The sequence below is a fragment of the Loxodonta africana genome, chromosome 13, assembly GCF_030014295.1.
Source record: "Loxodonta africana isolate mLoxAfr1 chromosome 13, mLoxAfr1.hap2, whole genome shotgun sequence".
NCBI lineage: Eukaryota > Metazoa > Chordata > Mammalia > Proboscidea > Elephantidae > Loxodonta > Loxodonta africana.
Window position 1 is genome coordinate 71,718,236 of NC_087354.1, and position 18,594 is coordinate 71,736,829.

Consider the following 18,594-nt stretch of genomic DNA (forward strand, 5'->3'; position numbering starts at 1 on the left):
ATACCAGAAACTTGAATGTTCACTATCCAAGGCTCACAGTCACATCCATACACAAATCAAACTGTGGCATCTACAAAAAACACTGTGATACTAATATCCTTTCATTTTGGGCTTCCCAGACGTTATATTTTAAAATACACATACATGTTTTAAGATGCACATATATGCCCATCAGGAACTCCTTGTTTCTATCTGATAAAACCTGTCAGAAGTAAGAGATCAGGCTCCTAACCAAAACATTCTGTGTTAAACACTATTAACCTGAAGGAGGTGAAAATAAACAGTACAAAAACTTGTTCAGACTCATATCTATTTGCTGCAACAACCCAATAAGTAAAGCTCATGGCAGATACAGGAATATCGAATACAGGCCAAGTGGTTAAGTGTTCAGTAGCTAACCCAAAGGTTGGTGGTTCGAACCCATTAGCCACTCCATGGAAGAAAGATGTGATAGTCTGCTTCCGTAAAGATTACAGCCTTGGAAACCCTATGAAGCAGATTTACTCTGCCTATAGGTTCTTTTTTTTTTATAGGTTCAGTATAAGTCAAAATCGATTCAAGGCATTAGGTTTTTTGGGTAATACAGACCAAAATGAAGTGAAACAATGAGAAAACAAAGACAAAAAAAAAACACTTTTGCTGATTTCAATCAGAAAATCAGTTCAGAAAGAAAGATCAGCTGCTATAATGACCCACCCCTTCATCCTTTTAATCCTTAAACGTGGACCTCATCTCACAACTACAAACTCACTCCTGCACCAGGCTCTAGATCCAATCCTCTTCTAATTCTGTAGAATCTAACAACCCTAAATCAGCAACTCTGTATTGGCTCAGCCTGGCTGTTGGCCCCTCATTGACATACCGTAAGACTAATAGCGGGATTCTTGCTACATTACTTAAAATTAAAAATTCCACTTGTATTCCACTTACAAGGCTTCCTTGCTACTGAGTTTCTTATTCTTGATATTTTATGTATGACCCCAACCCCTGAATCACCTCCACTTCATTCATTCACTCTTTCAATAAATATTTGTTGAGTACTTGTTAGTTTCTGGCATTGTGGTTAAGAGCTTGGCTGCCAACCCAAAAGTCCGCTGTTCAAATCCACCGGCCACTCCTTGGAAATGCTGTATGGGGCAGTTCTACTCTGTCCTATAGGGTCGCTATGAGTCAGAATTGACTTGACAGCAATGAGTTTGGTTTCATTCGTTGGTGTTGAGACATCGTGCCAAGTGACAAGGATATGGACATCATCATTGCCCTCATGTTGCAACTACTGCCTATCCCAGACTCCTGTGATTCTGTGCTTTTCTGACCCACTGGGTTAAGAATGGCCTACCATATCCCTCCAGACAGCTACTGCCTGTATGTCTACCCTCACAAAAATAGGTCTAGGCACCACAATGACAGTCAAGGGGGATATACTATGTTTATATTCTCTCACCCTGTGCCATCATAGAATCTGTCTAGAAATTAATACATAATGGTGTGTTCGTACATTTCATGTTTAACACCCAGGACAAAATCGGGAATAAAAATTATATGACTGTCACCCTAAGATGCCTCTTAGACTAATCTAGACCCGGACACCTCACCCCTACCCTCACGGATGCCTGTTTAGTACTCAGATTATGGCTCGCATTCGTCTGTTCAATTCTGCCACCAATGAGTGAATCTGTACTCTTTACTAGAAAGGAATTTGAGATGTCAGAAAAAAAGAAAGTTATCTCTTATCTATCTAAGTGGGTGAGAATAGACTAATTACATTAGATTGATAATGGATGCCATGGGAAGAGCTACAATTAATAAAGATGCCTGACATTTATACAGCACTTTCCAGTACTACAAAGGACATTCACACACATTTCCTCAGCTGGAAATCTCAGAGAACTTCCCTAAAATGTTAGTAAGTGGCAAGCAAAGGAGTTACAGAAACCCAACTAGAGAGCTCTTTTCAAGTGTACTCAACAAATGTTGATAACAGAAATGTCTACTGTATCTTTGGAGGTCACTAAAGAGTTTAACTACACAGTATTTTTCCTAAATGTTCAACCCCTATTTATCACAAATCTAATCATGCCATACTCCTAATTTAAGTTCTTCATGGCTTCCCATTTTTCTTGGTATAAAGAGAAAAACACCTTTAAAAGGCCCACAAGTCCTTCGTGATTTGGCTATTACACGTCCTTCCTAGCCTTATCTTGCACCTCTCCCCACAACACCCAAAATGATATGCCCCCAACTCTGTTTTCTTCTTCACCTATGTTGTTGTTACTTTCTGTCAAGTTAATTCCAACTTATGGTGACCTCATGTGTGTCACAGTAGAACTGTGCTCCATAAGGTTTTCAAGGCTGTGACCTTTCCGAAGTAGAATGCCAGGCTTGTCTTCCAAGGAGCCTCTGGATGAATTTGACCCGCCTGCCAACCTTTCAGCTAGTAATCGAGCGTTTAACTGTTTGCACCACCTAGGGACACTCTTCACCTATAAAAAACTAAACCCACTGCTGTCAAGTTGATTCCTACTCATGGTGACCCTATAGGACAGAGTAGAGCTGTCCCACAGGGTTTCCAAGGCTGTAAATCTTTATAGAAGCAGATTGCCATATCCATTTCCCATGGAGTGACTGGCTGGTTCAAACTGTAGAACTTTCAATTAGCAGCCAAGCATTTAACCACTATGCCACCAAGGCTCCTTCTTTCACCTATACTGCCCTAAGTTTTACCTCAAAAGCATCATGCTTTTGCACTTACACTTCCCTCTGGAATGCTCCTCTACCACTCTTTGCCTAGTAGTTCATTCCACTCTTCCTCCCCATCTCAGCTCAAGCTTGTTCAGTTAACTCTACTCACACCCATAGAGCTGTGCTCTCTTCTTCAGAGCATGTATCACAATTATAGGTATACATTCAGTATTATGAAGATTTGAAAAACATCAGCTTTTGATATTTTTGAGACCATAATCTTAATAAGAGTAGGAACTGTGTTTTTTTTACTCATCACTGAATCTACAGCACCAACATATTGTATAGATATAATATCTCCCAGGAATGCACTGACTTTCCAGAAGGCTGACATACATCAGTAGTTAACAGCATGGACTTCGGAATTAGAAAGATTTCACTTCAAATCCTATCTCCACATTTTAATACCCATATAACTTTGGGCTGATAACCTAATCACTTCAGTCTTAGCTTCTTCATTTTTATAGTAGGAATAATAATGCCTACCCATAAAATAGATCGGTTGTGGAGATTAAAAACGTCAATTTAGTACACAGTAAGCAAACATAAACGCACATCTCCTTCCCACTGACCACTATCATCTCAAAGATATCATTTATATTTGTGAGGAAAGTAAATGATGTTTTAAATTTAAAAGTCCTGCCAATGAAATCACTTAAGTATAACCTCTTCTATGACAGATATCATAAAAGGATAAACTCAGATAAACAGTTTTCTGATGCAAGAAACCCTAAAGTATTGGTGGGACTGAAGAACTCATTTAAGACAAAGGAGATAATTAGACAAGATGGTCTGATCCCTAAATTAAGGATAAATTAGAGACTGAGTGGGAGAGTCCTTGCATAATTAAGGATGAACTCCTCCCTAAAATATAGTCTGAAATCTTAATATCAGAAGTGACGGTGATACAACACAGTTGAATAACTATAAATTCTACTCTGAATTTAGAATGTAAATTCAGGGCCAGGCCACAAACCAGGAAAAAAACATATATTCATGCGTGCACCCACTTCCCTCTAGTAGCAATTTAGTAGATTACACTTAATCAACTTAACCACAAGATCTTATACATTTATGGAAATAAAAGTCTGGTGCCTTGAGGTAAAGAACTCAAGATCTTGTACATTTATGGAAATAAAGTCTGGTGACTTGAGGTAAGGAACTCCGTCATCCAACTTTAACACTCTTAAGCTTTTAAATTTATCTCAATATCTGGATGAAAACAAATGTTATGTACTCACACTCTCAATACTTTTTTATACATTAGGTCATTAGCTTCACTTTAGAAACAGTAATGGTTTTTTTTAGGTTATCAAACCTTCAAAAATCAAAAAGTAAAGCAAAATAAAGTACAAATAATTTTATTCAAATACCAGAAGTTCTGATAAAAATATTAATAATGAAATTTATACTTTATATTTCATCACACATAAATAATTTTTGTAGGTAACACTGTTTACTGGCTAAATTTTATTACTGTCTTTCATTGCTTTTCTCCATCTTCCTTTCATTGACTCTAATTAGCCTCTTTTTTACCTGGAAAAATTTCAAATGTGCCTTCCACAGCTATGCTATTGAATAGCTGAGGATTCTAAAAGGCTCATTACACATCAGAAACATAATCATACTTCATGTGATCTCCTTATTTTATACCACAGGGATGTTTACGTGGAAAACCTATAAAAGAATAAGAAGCAAAACTCCAGAATCCTATACAATCACTTGGCAACAGTCATTATTGAAAACAGTACACATTTAAACTATCACACTGGAATTCTAAATCTTAAATTTAACACAGCTTAAATACCAGTAGAAAAACATAGGTTGAGCACTAAAGCTTTTTCTTCTACAACATAAAGAGAGAATGCATTCAACTGACATCAGGAACAGCCTAACCAGAGACTAAGCTGAGGCAAAAAATAAGCCAAGCAAAACTTAACTTTTCGCCAGACAGTTTCCCCAAGAGGTGAGGAACATTTTCCATAAGTCTATGGAAACTGCAGAGTTGGTTTGGTAATGAAATACTCTTAGCCACTTTTTAATGTATGATTCAACATTTCTGTTCTCCATGAAATAGTGTAAGTTACATTAATTACATCACAGGGAAACCCATATTTACTATTCAGTGAAAAGACTAACAATATTTTAACTCACTTGAGATGATTTTACCTTGTGTCAAAGGGAAATGTGCATTTTCAAACCTACTTTTGATAGTGTAAGATGATTCCAAGAGATGAGAATTACATACAAAATTTGCAGGCAGGAACACTTTGTATTATATGATGCTAATTACAGAGTGTTATAATTAAAAGAACCACATCGTAATTTTCAGAAAGTTACAAGCTTGGGTCAATTCATCACTGAAAGGCTACATAGCCATGGGGAGGTTGTAAATTAAAGAAAAGATTTTCTGCCCAATTATTCCCAAAATGCATCATAGGTGATTTTCAAACATCAGAAAAATTTAACATGTCAGTAACCGCTACAAAAGACAAAGGTCTTTGCTTCTTGTCCAGTTGCCTTCCTCTATTTCCATTGGAAATCAATGTATTTAAAAACATTAGCCACACTCGGCTTCTGTGATTGTTGTTTTCATTTTACTACATAATTTCCAGCAATTTGGAAAGCAAACAATCAAACCAAGTCATGGAAAATACAAGTAATGCTACAAAATTATAGTGAGACACACCTCACCAGTCTCCAACATGTTCGGGAAACAAAGGCTTTCAGTTTTCAGCCATGATACAGAAGCAGGGTCTACACTAGGTGCCATGCACTTCAGCACTGGAACAGTGTTCCCATGCAGTAGACTGCCCTGAAAAGATACATAAATTCTCTGTATCCTTGAATGGGCAGCCGTGACTTTGGAAAATTAAATTCCACATCCATTATTTATAAGGTCAGCCTGAATCCCCTGATGGCATTTTAGCCTAATTAAGAAGTGTTAAGAGAGGTTTATAGCTCTTTACTTGTTCATACAAACACTCCACCGGTGAAATGTAGATAGCTACCTTCTGAGCAAGGAAAAACTAATGAATCCACCGTATTTACACCCAACACCCTCTAGAGAAACTCAGATTTGTTTCTTCTGTTATAGTTTTGGGCTCTAGGTGTTCAGGGTTAGAGTTACCTCTAAGTTCCTTCCATGCCAAAGGAAGCAGGAGACAAGGTATTTTCTACTTTTACTCTTTACCTTTACGCAAGTCTTTCCCCACTGCTCCTTGGGTTTTTTTTGTTTTGTTTTGTTTTGTTTTGTTTTACTTTATTCATCCTAGTGCCTCTTTCCTCTAATTTCACCAGTTAAAGGAGCCCTGGTGGTACAGTGGTTAAAGCACTTGGCTGCAAACTGAAAGGCCGGTGGTTTGAACCCACTGGTCACTCCCCGTAAAGATTTACAGCCTTGGAAACCCTATGGGGCAGTTCTACTCAGTCCTATAGTGTCAAGATGAGTCAGAATCGATTTGACAGCGGTGGGTTTGGTTTCACCAGTTTGTAATCCATACCCTCTATCCTTTCCTGCTCATAACTATAAAATTGGGCAAACCAAAAGATCTTTTTTTAAGTAAAATTCATTTACAGCATTTAAAAAAAAAAAAGGATATTATGAGTTGATTTTTAATTTTTCTACTTTTGCAAGAACACAAATTCACCACAACAAAATTTTCACATGGTTTTTTGCAATGTGTTCAGGTATGGTTTCATGCTCATGAATTTTAGGAATTAGTCATTCAAAGAGTATCACTGGGCCTGTCCAGTATTCAAAGCCATGGTGACACAGTAATTAAAAGCTCAGCTGCTCACCAAAAGGTCGGCAGTTTGAATCTACCAGCTGCTCCTTGGAAAGCCTGTCAGTTAGTTCTACTCTGTCCTATAGGGTCACTATGAATCAAAATTGACTCAGTGGCAGCAAGTTTGGTTTTTTTGGTTTGATGTAGTATGAGAAAATCTATAGGGGATATGGAGAAGGGGGCGGGGGGGCCTAGAAGATATTAAACCTGCTTTCAATGCTCCTAAAAATTTTTTAAGAAAACAAAAAAGTCAAATGCATAAAAATTTAAGTAACAAGACTCAAAATACATGCTACCGCTGATGCAGCATGGCAGGTGGAGCACCAACATTTACCTTTCTCCCTCATAAGTCACACCGAAATTAATCTGAAATTACAGACAAGAAATGGAATATAATAACAAAAAGTGAATGAACAGGGAAACCATTCAGTGTTCTACAGAGTTTGGTGGATTTGGGGACAAGAGGGAGTGGTTGGGATCACTTTAGTGATGAAGACACCAGAGTGGAGAAGACAGAGTTTGAAATGGGCAGATGAGGGCTACAGAGAAGCCACAGAGGCTCTGACAACATAGGCTAAAGGAGTGGAAGGCAGGAGTAGGCCGCAGGGGAATATGGGTAATCCCCGACTTAAGACATTTTTGGGTTAGGACAAACGGCACTTATGAGCTTCTGTTTTTATTTTTTGGCATATCTTATCGCTAGTAATAGGTACTACATACAACGTTGCAGAGCATAATTCGATGATGTTATCACTCTCAGATGTTCACTTGCAGAACTTCAAAGGTGGGGTTTATAAAGATACTGATAATATAAGGCAATAATAATGAAACTGAAAAAAAAAAAAGAAGTATTGACTTAAGTCAGAACCAGTGGTAAGTCAGGGACGACCCGTATTGAGAGTACTTCATTAAAGGACTAACTGCTGAACAGGTGAATCCCTCCCACCCTTTCACCTTCTGACAGTTGGCAGAAATGCCATATGACACAGGCTGAAAGAGACCATCTCTAAAGAATTCAGATAATTTTTCTTGGAAGGGCTACACTCCAAAGTAAAACACCAGCTTTGTCTGCCTATTACACAGTGAGCATCTTAAAGTCAAGCCTATTTTCCTGTCAGCATGCTGACCCAAGTCCATACTTTAAATTCAACTCTCTTTCAGGTGAAACAGAAGTACACAATAGCAAAGGAAAGCTATGCCACAAGCCACATTAATCAACCATTTCCATTAATAAATAAGAGCCCATGGGTCATCAGACATTTGAGAAAAATCAACAGGACAAGACAAATACCAGGAAACATTGCATCCACATAATAAGAACAGACTTCTCTGGGGGAAAGGAATAATGAAAGAACAAGAGTTTAAGGGGACGTATAAATATAATTACTGAAGTTAAAATTCAATGAAAAAACTAAAATAAAGTCAAGAAAATCTTCCAGATGCGAAATAAAATTAAAAAGTTAAGACCCAATATCTATCTGAAACGAATTTCAAAAACAGAGGAGACTAAGAATGGCAAGAAATAACAGATACATTCTTTTGAAAGTTCAAAATTCCAAAATGAAACAGGAATTAATATACACTTCCAGAGAGTGAAGAACTTACAAAGAAACAAACCTTAGAATGACAATAAACTTTTCATAATAGCATTAGATGCCAGAAGATAGTAGTGTCATGTTTTAAGAAAAAAATTATTTTGAACCTAGAAAAATATACATGGCAAAAACATCAATAAATTGGCAAAGGAAAGTAAAGATATTTCCAGGCATACAAAATCTTAGGAAAACTTAATTTCAGGAGCCCTTTTGGAGGAAATTATTTGAAGGCGTAGTGTAGCACAGCAAAACAATCTCCTAAAAAGGAGGAACACGTGTTGAATATTGGGATAAGCCAACCAAAATCTCTTCAGGAATGAAGGACACTTTCCCTCAGCTACTTGGTGTACTGCCAGAAGATGACCCTTAGCTGTCAGCCTTCTTTGAGGATTGACATGGCTGGAGAAAACCGCTATGCCTAAAGCCATGCCTCCTTCCACGGGCAACCCATGCCCAGTGACTGATCAACTCAGGGATAGAAAGGCCTACCCCTTTCCTCCAACCCAGGACAACTCTAAAAAGCCAACCAGCTCCAGAGCTCCCTGTGGGGTTGGCTGAGACCTTTGCTGGGACTCCATCTCAGCCCATTACTGTTTCTTTCACCTCCCATCCACTGATTCCAAGAGCTCTCCCTAACAAATAGATGCCCTGCACGCCAACCTCTGCCTCAGAACCCGCTACCCAGGGAACCATACGATGCTTTCCTGTATTTTGACATAATACAAGAAAGAAATTTATGAGCTCAAATAAATAATGAAATTAACCAAGGAATGAAATGAAAAACAATTATGGATGACAATAATTAATTTCAATTAAGTCAATAAATGAATGGTGCAATTATAAGAATGTAAATGATCTCACTGACCTGGTGAAAAAGGTATAGTCTTCCTCTATGAACATTAAAAAAGGATGCTTATGCTTATGTGTTGCATAAAAATAAGGTGATTATATTTCACAAGTTGAGACAACACAAAAAATCAAGTTGCCAATAAAATCAGAGATACGACCCAGTATCAAACTTTATTAATTTCAAAACAGAAATATAATCTTGAGATGCAGGCAAATCTTGGAGATGTCTGAAAGCATCAAAACAACAACCTGGTCCGGGTTTACCTATTGACAACAAGTCGATTTTGACTCATGGCTGCCCTGCAGAACAGAGTCCATAGGGTTTCCAAAACTGTAGTCTTTACAGAAGCAGACTGCCACATCTTTCTCCCATAGAGCAGCTGCTGGGTTCGAACCACTGACCTGTTTGTTAGCAGCTGAGCAGTTAGCCACCGCACCACCAGGACTCTTGGATTCAGGTTTAACATATATAACATCTAAGTGATGCGTGGGGGCCATCAGTTACACAAAGAGAGCTATTATGATCATGAAGAAGTTCCATTTTATATTCTGATAATAACACAGCCGACACTGGCATTTTCTAGCAGGCCATGCCCCAGAAGGCTTTAAACTCTGTATTTGTTGACCATAAGGAACACAGACAGATCACACATATTCTGCTGAAAGCACTGCATAAATAAAGATCCTTAGTTCTCTCTTTCCCCTAGTAAAAAACCCCTGGAAGTCTGATTTAGAATCTCTCTCTCTCTCCCCCTCTCTTCTGTCCTCTCTCTTGTTTCTGTCTCTCTGTTACAGACCAGCTGCTAACCTTTTTCTTCCCATAGGAGAATACTGATGTCCTCATACTGATATAATAAAACCAATTTAAAAACCAATATACAAATATTTCAAAACATTTTATAAATTTTTTGTTATTTTGAACACTATCTTTCATTCTGGAAAACTGTCTGGATAGGGTGATAAATTACATGGTCACCCTAGCTACTGCTTATGAAGTTGTAGCTTCTGACCTTCCAGGTTTTATTTTTCCACGCTAGTATGAACGAGATCATTTCTTTCCTCATAGGCAATATATCTGCGATCAATATAAACTCTCAAAAGTAGTTGGTGGTTCCTGGATTCTGGCTTAACTGTCAGTTTCCTGTTGATGTGATTAACCAAGAATATGTTAGCTTGTTTTTATACTCAAATATGCTATTCAGTAAGAATACCAAGCCTAAAAATTCTTAAAATAAGTAGATTATATTTCAAAGTCTTTATAACTTAGAGCAAGCTTTAAAAAAAAAAAATAGAAACACCAACTTATGCTAAAATATTTTTCAAGCCTACTTTTACCAATGACACAACTATATTGCATTATTCCTACCACATAGCAAAAACACAAAGAAAAAAAAATACTTCTTTAAAAGAAACAGTGACTTCTAACCAACACAGTTCCATAACTGTTTTACCGAGTAATTCTGAGTTTTCCTCTTTGCTTTTGGAAATAATTAGTCTCACAGCTCTGATAATTTATTTGTTAATTATTTAATGAATAAAACATAATAGCACTAAAACCAAAAACCCATTGCCATCAAGTCAATTCCAACTCATAGCGACCCCACAGGACAGGGTAGAACTGCCCCATAGGGTTTCCAAGGAGTGGTTGGTGGATTCAAACTGCCAGCCTTTTTGTTAACAGCCTACTTCTTGACCACTGCAACACTAGGGCTCCAAATAAAGGGTCGCTAATCGGCTCAACGGCAATGGGTTTTATAATAGCACTATATATATTCTACAATATCATTTTAACACAACTTATCTGTTTCTAAAAATCTATATTCTGTTTCCCAAAACAATGATATATAGTAAGCAAAATATAACACCAACTCCAAACAAAGGCACAAAATTATCTGTCTGTAATACCCAACAATATCAACATAAAAGTCTTTATTATAGAAAAAGGACTGGCCCACAATAGTTCAAAGTTGAAAGTTTATCTTTGGCATTTTCCCTCTCGTCTTTCTTCACTCCTTTCCCAGCTCTCTTCTTTTTCAGTCCCAGGTATCCAGCCTCATGGTGCCCTCTGGATGTCAAAAGTGAACTCACTTCAGTGCTCGCTGCTCAAGTCTGCCTTACACTGAAGAACCCCAGGGACTACATTACTTCTCTCTTCTCTTTCTGACCTCCATGGAAACTTTCATTAACTAGAGGAAAGCAATTTAATTAAACTAAGTCACATTGGATTGTGAATGATTGATTAATAGACTACTTAACCCTCCTTAGGATATTTTTGCTTTAAAAGAGGACACTGTAATCTAAGTGAATCTGTGATAGGCAGAATTCAAACAGCTTAAAAAGCAAAGAGAAATATATAGGCTTCATTCAGGGACATATGTTTTGATGGAAGGGCTTTCTGAGGGTTCCTTAAATTATCCCTGTTGCTGGCCACATACTCAGCCTCCATTACTGACTAAGAGAATAAAGGACTGACTCAAATGCCCTTTTCCAGTTTTATAAGTGAGCAGCAAAGTACTCTCAAAGGAAGCCATTTGACTTTGAAACAGACTTCAGAAGACAAAGTGTGGTTTATTACTCCTCAGGGTGAAGTGAGAAATACAAATGATTCTTTTAACTTGACGCCAAATTCCCAAGAGCCATCCTTAAACATCAAATATCACTATGACAAAGGGCAAAGCCTCCGTCATGCAGAAGTGACCCGACAGGTACCGTTTCTAGATTAGTTACATTATGTTTTTTAACTTTTTAATTGCAGAGTGGGAATTAGCACCAGAAATATATGATATAATCCCATGTTGTAAAGATCCAAAAAAGAATATAATAAGAAAGAAGCCTTTACAAGCTTCACACTAAAGTTTAACTCTTCATCTAAGCCAATACATTGTTTCATCTACATGTGTGCATGCGCACTTACATACATACATACACACACACACACACATCCCTCAGGTGCCAGTAAAAACCCCTGTTTCTCAAACAGTATTTACAAAATATCTTCTTAAAATTTAGCTACATAGCATCTAAACATTTTAGAATTACAGATAATAATTAAAATGCTGATATATCTTTATTGTTGATTAAATCGGTTAGAAGTAATTACAACTACCTTTTTGCTTTGACACTGTATTTATTACTGCCTTATTCCAGGTATAAAATCCAGAGAGAAGGAACTGTTTTCTCTTTGCCTTCAGTTTGATTGACATAAATTGAAGCTGATCTTCAACTCTGCTAATTAAAAATTTTGCCCTCCCCTGCACCCAGGTGAAATGTAGACCTTCCTGGCCACGATAAAAGTCATGAGCATTTTACCCTGTTGTAATAATTGTAAAAATCAACAAGTTGACCCTGATTATCAGTCAACTACATCAATATCTCAGAGTTCTGAGCATCTTTCCACAGAAATGTCAGACTATACTTAGCCTTTGGTAAACTTTCCACTGCATTAAAACATTACATTCTGTCTTCATTTTCAAAATGTATATTCGTGGGAAAGTAGATAAAAAGCTAGCACATGAGAGAGACATCCTAATCACAATAGCCTATGCCCTAAATAAGAAATTTTTTGTGATCTTTGTTCCTTTCAGCTCAAAAACAATTCCTTTTCATAGCTAAGGGAAATTCTCCCACCAGTCTGGTACACCATTAACTTAAAAATCTGTTCTCTGAAAGAGGTTGACAACTTCACATTCAGAGATCCATCTTGAACAGGGCGTTCTAGGTTAGATGGCATATGGAACCAATGCATCTAATTTGGATTCTTTTTTTTTTTTTTTTTAAGACATGAAACCGCAAGTACAAGGAATACAGGAGACGGGAAAGGGCACAATGGCAACTAAATTTCAGAAGTTGGAAAGCAGGTGTACAACTGAATTACCAGACCCAAGAAACGTCCATCTTAAATGGGCAGTGGAAGAAGCCAAGAATTAACTAGTTACACAAGAGATTTCCAAAATGCTCACCAACTGTCAGCTCAGTTTCTGTGGAACTCAGGACAAATGGAGCAAGAAGGAAGGTAGGTGGGGACCTAAAATAAGGAAGCTTGGATAAAAGCTATTTGAGAAGTAGTTACATACTTGGATGTTTTCATCTACTTCACTTTGCTGCACGACTGCCTCTTACCTCTGGCCCTCTTCTATTCTTCAATCCACTCAAGACTAAATGTTTATTCTATGGAAAAGTTAAAACCGAATGTCTCTGGAGTAGGGGGATTCCAGGCAACCCAGAACACAGGAAACCTATCACAAACATGAGAATTAAGTAACAGTGTGCATGCAGGACACAAGGTGCTGTGACACAAACCTCTCCCCACCCCCACCTCATCCCCATCCCCACCCCCACCCCAAGCCTTGTCCTTGGTGCCGGAAGACTGACAGGGAGAACATTTCCCTCCAGGAAGGAGATTAGGCTACTTTTCTCCAGTTTGATCAACCCAATTAATGGGTCACCCAGATCACCCACAGTAAAGTTCAAATTTGCCATTGCTAAGATATTCAGAGTTTCTAAAGCATATTTTCAGTCGTCTGCTCTTAATCATGAGCCAACAATGAAAGATTTCCAGACTTTGAGGAAAGCTTCTAACATGGAAGACAAACCAACACAATTTTTTAAGCATCTTGGGGGAAACAGACTAAACCAGGAGAAGAAAACTTTTTAAAAATTAGAGCAACAAGTCAAAATATCTCATCTATAATAAAAGAAAGGAAGCCCTTGGTGGCACAAAGGTTAAGTGCATGGTTGCTAACTGAAAGGTCAGCAGTTTGAACCCACTCAACATCTTCATGACAGAAAGATGTGACTGTCTGCTCACATAAAGATGACAGCCTTGGAAACCCTTTGGGCATTTCTACTCTGTCCTATAAGGTCAGTAGGAGTTGGGATCGACTCGAAGGCAATGGGTTTTGTTTTTTTGGTTTTATAATAAAAGACAAAATACCACAAGTAAGGAACATTCAGAGAGCAACCACTAAAAGAACTTTGGGAAACTAAAAACATGACAGACGAAATTTAAAAATCATTATAAGGGTTACAAGACAAAATTAAAGAAACCTCCTAGAAAGTATGTCAAAAGGACAAAGAGGTGAAAAAGGGGAGAGAAATAGAAGGTAGGGAACCGGTCTATGAGGTCCAACAACTGTAAAATAAGATTTCCAGGAAGACAGACAGTGAAAATAGAGGGGAGAACAGCTTCAATAATATAATATGAGAATACTTCTTCATCCCTTCAGCCAGGGCAATTTAAGTTGGAGAATGAGTTGAGTTAAATACTCTTCATGCAGTTCTCCACATGTTTCATTTTAAGTAGAGGACAAATCTATACAGTGCTCATCTCTAAGTCAAATACAGAATTTTTATTGGATTACTAGAATCCTGTGTGAATCCAAGCATGTTTAGGTTAAGTCTGAAAACAATGTTCCATCACCCACTTAGGAATACCTTAAAAGGCTTTCCTTGTTTAGTCTTAAGTAATGTCCTTTCTCCCTCGAAAAACAAAGAAACTGGCTGGTGTCAAAATTACTATTCCAGGGTCTTTAGCACAAGAGTGCCTCTTGGATTTTCTCACAATCTGAAGAAATCCAAAGCCTGCCCTGACCCATTTAGAATCCCAAAGCTTCACTACAGCCTCCCAAGAATAGAAAGTCTGCAACTCATTAGGAGCATGCTGGGATCCAAGGCTTCACGAGGGAGTTGTCTGAATGGTAGGAGCCAGTTGAAAAGAATCTTCTGAATTCCTTTACATTTCTAAAAATAAACAAGAGACTCTCTTAATGAAAATAAAACATAGCCTAGGTCCTAAATTCTTTAATACTCATCAGAATAAAACCTCACACACAACACCCAAACTTCTAAAGTACAGGCAATTATGTTTAAAATTTGAAAGGCATTCCAAGAGGAATTATTGAAGTGAAAATTTCCATCAAGATGTTGATCAAGTAATTTCATTCCAAAATGATATTTTATTTTGATATTTCCATATTACAAATCATGTTGAAGGCCTGTAACTTCCTCCCCTTGAAAACATATAATTAGTCATGCTATATTGGAAACAGCTCTAGAAAATGATCTCTTACCACCAGAATTGTTTTCACAACCTGTTCTGAAAGAACAACCCAATCTTTATCAAGCTAATTATCTTAATTAAGTCTATAGGGTAATTACTACAAGATGGACAAGGTGGTGTCTTTATATTTAGTCGCTCCAAAAGAATACACTAATAACATTTTTAACTGTGTTTTCAGAACTCCATGACAGTTTTTTTCACAAGTCACAAATACCAAAGTCACTAGCATTTTACCCTGTTGTAATAATTGTAAAGATGCTTTTGTATAATTAAAATTAAGTGCACTTTTTAATAAGATCTCTATGGGTTATTATGTGCCCAGAATGGTTATTCTAACAGTCACTATTCACTCTGTTCCAACTCAGAAGAGTTAAAAATAATTTCTCTGAATAATTTTTTGATCTATCATTAAAATTTGGCCCAATGGACAGAAACCAATAGTTAAATAAAAAAAAAAAATACATAATGCTGACATAGATCTTATATATCACCTCTTTGGAATCTGGATCATATTACTAAGGTGAAAATCAAGGAATTTTCTCATGCTGCATTCAATTCCAGTCTTTCAAGAGATTAAACATGTCTGCATCCAAAAAAAAAAAACTCTGTATCTAAATAATATGATTTAGCAGTGGGATGGATTATAAAACAAAACAACAACAATAAAGTATCCTACTCTTTGATAATGGCATGATTTCATTTCTTCTTTGCCAGAGGCCTCTCAAAGAAGGAGTTTGATTCTATGAACAACAACCAGAACAATTTAGCACGAATACAAAAATGTTTAGTGTGGCAAAATCTTTCAACTTTTAAAGGAAAAATTTTAAATAACCCAAATAAATAAGTCAACTCGTAAACCTACATGGGAGTATAGTTTATAACTGTGGGCGTTTCAGGAAGCAGTTCTATTTAAAATCAGATATCAAGGCCAAGTAGGTAGCCTTAATTGTTCTTATAGACAATTTTTAACTCTACGGCCATTTACTTTCCTTCCTATAAGACACAGAATCCTGAGAGCCAGTTGACAATGTTCACCCGTCTTATAAAAAAGAAAACATTGTTGACTGTATAATCCAACATCTCTAAGCAAAAACTCTATAATGATAATTTTGTCAAAAGTGTAATAAAATTTATTTCTTTTGAAAAATACCATGAGAAAAAACAAAGTGTCTTGCAGAAAATTTTAAAATTTTTTAAAAAAACCATGTATTGAATACTAACTACTAAACCCAATGAATACCACATTACTACTTACCTTCTAACTCCAACAATTCTCTTGGAAACACATTCACTGCCTCAAAGGTAAGGATCTCAGTTGCTTGACAGCATCTAATCTCTATATTCTTCCTTCATTATTTTTTATCTTTAACCATACAATTTTACACTGTTTTAAATTTTTAGAACCGTTTCCATGTAAGTAATGAATTCATGTATTTTCTAGTTCCTACCAACTCTGCTTCTCACGTATGCTTGCTTTTACTGGACACCAGAATAATTCTAGAATCAGAATATTACTTTGTGATGTACTAGATGTTGGTTGGCTGGTTTTAACACACTGCTTCCATCAAGGTGAGCTCTTCTCTTCCAGGCAGAGTACAGATACAAGCTAAACTCCTTTGCAAAGAACAACAAATTTGACCACACAAATTAGTAAAAAGGCAAACAAGACTCTACTTTTAACCTGCAAAATTTAAAGAAGCCAATAAAAGTTGACTGAAAAGGGGTTATTTCTTTATTCTTATCGATTTTAAAATACATACCATCATGTAACAGTACTGAATTACAGTTGTATAAGGATAATTCAAACTGCAGTACTTATAAATAAAAAAAGTATTAAATTACATCGAAAGATTTGATCATTCTCAATGTTGTATTCAAATACAGAATCAAATACAAAACTATCAAATGTTGAAGAGCGCCAGGTCTAGAAAAATGAAAAACTGAGAAAACATTCCATCTCTGGCTGATTTAAACTTATAAGAGTTAGCTTAGTGGCAAAAGTAGACTTAATAGCAAATGGACTAAATACTATAATTGGCACAGGCAGTGCTATCTTCAAGATGCAACTTTAAGAAGCATACTTGGTTGCTGGTCATTCTCTCATTTCTGCATCACTATAAGGCAGGGATTCCCAACTGGGGTGATTTTACCTCCCCATCCCCAAGGGACACTTGGCAAATCTGGAGACATTTTTGATTATCACAACTGGAAGAAGGGGCAGTGCTACAGGTATTCAGTGAGTAAAAGCCAGGAATGTCACTAAGCATCTTACTATACACAGAACAGTCCCCCGTAACAAAGAATTATCTGGCTCAGTGTAACCACAGAGCAGAGACTGAGGAACCCTGCCCTAAGGACTACTACTCAAGGGCCCCTAATCATGTGCTCTACCTCAGGTTGCAATAAGGAAGAAGAGAACTGAGAAAGGCCCATGACTAGTTCTGTGGTCAACTGAATCCCTTGACGTATTCTATATTTTGATACTCAAAGTCCAGATTCATTTGGTTCTCATCCTTTCATTCATTCAAGAATCTTCTTTTTGGTAGTCCAGACCAAAACTGGAAGATTCTTTTGTATAATTAAAATTAAGTACAATTTTTAATAAAAACTGTCAGGGTCATTGTCTATTTTGAACAAAAGCTAAAAGAGGAGCTATATAGAATATATTGTATCAATGACTAGGTCTTCAATATTCTCCCTTAAATCATTTAACTTTTTCTCTCTGAATGAATTTGATTGTTCACTGGTGATTTTCACATTTTTAGTATAGTTCTGACAGTCCTCTGACACCTCAGCCCTGATCACAGAGATGCTCTAAAATGCAAATCAGAAGTCCTCATTTTATTAAAAACTATATAGTGTCACAATTGAAATATCAGAGGCCAAAGTTCTCTGACGACGCTGCTGTGAAATATGAAATACCTAAACTTTAAGCTATGCCTCAAATTTATATGCTTCCAAGCTAGTCAAATATAAAACAAGCACTAGGAAATGGGCAACCTTGTCCATTTCAAGGCTAATAAATCAAACTCACCAAGGTAAGTTAACTACATTTTCAGTGGGTACAGATTTATCAGCGGATGCCTAACAATCATGCGCCCACTAGAAAAAGCAATGTGTTTTCCATGACCTTGGTCATAATTCACCAACAACACTGACTTGTAACTTTTCACAACTATATGACTCTAGGCACGCTCTAAAAAAGATTTCAGGATTTTTGGACTTCTGAAGAAACATGCATGTGTCAATGCGGTGATTTTTTTTTTTTTTTTTGACACTAGAACTTAATGTAAAAACTATAAACATCTGATACCTGCGAAGTAAGGCTGTGGATACTGAAGACAGGCAGTACTGAAATGTCTGGGAATTTTTCCAAAAATGTAAAGCTTGCTAGAAACCTGATGCAGTCCAAACCTTTTCCACAATTACTGTATCTGTAACGTTTGGCAATTTTTTTTAGTTGAATTCTCTTCACCAAACTGGTAATAGAGCAAGCAGGGATGTCATCAAGGTTGAAATAAAGTCAGAGAGGCTTTCAAGCATACCATTCTGTAAGCAGTTT